We start from the raw sequence: 3,454 nt of genomic DNA on the forward strand, positions 1-3,454 counted from the left end.
TTGCTTGATCCATAATCGTCTGCATTGTCTCAGGCACTGATGTTGAGGGTGAGGTCTGAGCTACTAAATCAAAGTTCAAGGCCCGTTGTGCGGCGATATTCTCCGGTCCAAGCATGTTTCTTGGAGTGAAGTCGTCTCTTGGCGTAGTTTCGTCAGCAACTATGGGAGGATCTTCTGTTACGGTCGCCATGAATGTGCTTGAGTATTCCCACAGACGGCGTCAATTGTGGAGATGTGGTTTGGAAATACTCTTGGATCCTGTAGGACGTTCCTGATCCTTTGATTGCCACCTGAAAAAAGATGAACACTCCGGTCAGGGGTGCCGGAATTAGCACTCCGACGGACAAGTTAGTATATGCTCTCTAATTAGCTTCTATTTCAAGTTTGTTTTATCTATTCTCACATACCTATCTTTGGTTGATGCTCCTTTTAATTATACTCGTCCCTGGTCCCGGGGGTCGGGCCCACTTTTAATCCAGCACACAACTGCTCACTCGGCCTTTTTGTCGTGTGCCTATTCCCACTTGGCTACTTGTACGGCTGATTCTATGGCCGATTTAAATATTCGGCTTCAGGACCCCACAGGACAGAGTCGAATAGTATCTGTCCTGATTTCCTTCAAATATATTTGGCTTTCCTAAATATCAGATTATTCGACTCCCACAAGTTATAATATTAATTTAGAAACATTCTTTTATTGAAGGTTGTCATTTTGGCGTGAATATCTTTGCTTACGTTTTACACAACATTTTTATATTATAAATTTGCTATTTAAGATTCAATTATGAAGTTTGCTAAAAGATATTTTATGTGTGAAGTTTGCTAAACTGTAATTTACTATTTGGACTTACGTGTGAAGTTTTATATTACAATGAAATTGTTGTCATTTTGAATTGATTTGTTACAATTGATTTCTGTAGCAGTGACATTATTATCAATTTATTTTGATTGATTTTTGTATAGTATGTGATACCAACATTATTTACACTGTGCTTTTAGGCCCGTGCATGCACTAGTAACTGTATAAATTTACTATATTTATTACCAAAACACATTACTAATAGATGTATCCAAATTTCCAAGATCAACGAAGAAAAGTTGGATTGGTTCAATTATCGAATACTCAACTAACAAAAATGTAGAATATTCATATATATGTTTCTTAATCAAATAAATGATACAGTGGGGATAATAATAAAGATGATTATTACATTTAATTGCATTGTTATTTGATGACATACACACACTATTATGGTAAAAAAAAAAAAAAAAAAAAAAAAAAAAAAAAAAAAAAAAATATTCAATCAAGAATGTCATGTCCCAACCTCGAGTGCTTAGGGTTGGATCGCAACTAACTAAATAATTTTAATTTTAACAAATTAAATGGTTCAGATAGAGACGAGATAAAAAATTAAATAGGTAAATAAATAATCAAAATACTCAATGTTACACAAAAAAAAAAAAACATTCGTCGGGACTTTCATTTATTTAATGATGATCAGACAATTATTAAAAGAAATACAAAAAAGTTTGCATTAAATTCTGTGCTAGTCTCATTACACGAAATTACTACTATTCCTTACATTTTATCACCTAAAAGAAGATAACAGTTATCAGCACATGACAGAATGATAAATATTATACTGAGAGCATAAGGGTATAAAATCACCATGGAAAATTATTTTGGCTAAACAAAGAATAATTTTGTTCGAGTAAATCATTTAAATAACAGAAATAAAATATAGAATTATAGCAAATATCATCACCATGATACAGAACAGAATAGAGAGTCAATAGATCCATGACACACAGAGGGTCATAAAGTGACTAATCGAAGGCCCATGGTTATTTGAGTTCCCAATGCATGGGATCGTTAGAACGTCACTAAAGTGACAATTCAGAGACCAATAGTCGTTTAAGTCCCCAAAGGCATAAGACAACCGTGGTAGTACTTATAAAATAATAAAAACATATTTAATAAACGGTTATATCCATGAGTTTCCATTTTTACACACATAGTGTTCATAAATAATTAACGTAATTGAAACATAATATAATTTATAAACATAAATTACATAAAATAATTCATAATAACTCAAGATACACATAAAATATTTTATGATAACTCAAACTATAATGTTACTCGCATTTATATTAATCCCTTATTTACCGAATCGCCCCCCTTTAGTGACTGACTACCCTTTCTTTTGGTCCCTCCTTGCCCACACTCTATTTATAAGTGGGTTGGTACATCTCCCTTGGACAAAATGACCACGTGGTGATACCACATGGCACTTTCTTCATTCCTAAGCTTATCAGCTTTTCTCCTTTTTCTTTTTCCTCTTTTTTTTTTTTTTTTTTTTTTTTTTTTTTTGCTTATCTACAACAAAATTATTTGCTTAATTCTATAAACCCTAATTAATATAATAATTACACAATAACACCTAATTTTAAATTAAAATACATTTTATCATATACATTTATAAAATTAAATATTTTATTTTACTTTTGTTATTATTATTATATTAATTTAGCATTTGGGGTGTCACAAAGAAGAACCAAGAGGCCTCAAATTTCCCATTCCACATGTTTCAAATCGCTCACGATGTCTCATGAATCACGTGATTGTGATTGTGATTGTGATTGTGATTGTGGCTTCAATAATTCAACTGGGTTAGGAACTACAACTGCATCGATTAAAGGTGGTACAATGCCGAATGTAGTTATTGATGAGCATAATGCAATTAGCGTATAGAGTTATGTTACATACTGGAGGCCTCTGTTGAGCGCTGTACGAAATTTTTGGTTGGTCAGAAGTAAAAAACTTTCTAGTCGTCTCTAATTCCATCAACAACTCTTCTTCTACTCTCCTGTCTGCTAAACATTCGGCAATGGTGGCATTGCACCCCCAAGAGATCATTGAGTTGCTCTTTTTAGCCAAAGAGAAATCGAGGAAAACAATCAAAAGCAGGACAAAAGAAAAATAAAGATGGTAATGTTTGATCTTCATTTCAATTTTCATCTCTCTCTCTCTCTCTCTCTCTCTCTCTCTCTCTCTCTCTCGAAGCTTCTTCTCTTAAATTTAGATATCAATTTCTTGATCGTTGTTCAGACAAAATTGACTTTGCATTAGGGGTGGGCACGGGTCGGTTGCGGCCATAGAACATCCAATTCGTCATCCATCTGCTAGATTGACGAATTAAAAAAAAATCAATCCACATCCATCCGCAAATCCAACGGATGTGGATTGAGCGGATTGGCAGATTGACGGATGGATGTGAATCAGTTTAACGGTTTAAAATTTTATAAATTTTTAATATAATTCAACTTGTGTACTTCTCCAAAAATAAAAAATAAAAAAATATTACAATTAATGACTTAAAAAAGTATTACAATCACTGCATGTCTCATCCAAAGAAAGAAAGCTTAAAACTTTAGAATATTACAATCACTG

This window comes from Camellia sinensis, chromosome 1 (assembly GCF_055761805.1).
Source record: "Camellia sinensis isolate YWXY chromosome 1, ASM5576180v1, whole genome shotgun sequence".
Classification (NCBI taxonomy): domain Eukaryota; kingdom Viridiplantae; phylum Streptophyta; class Magnoliopsida; order Ericales; family Theaceae; genus Camellia; species Camellia sinensis.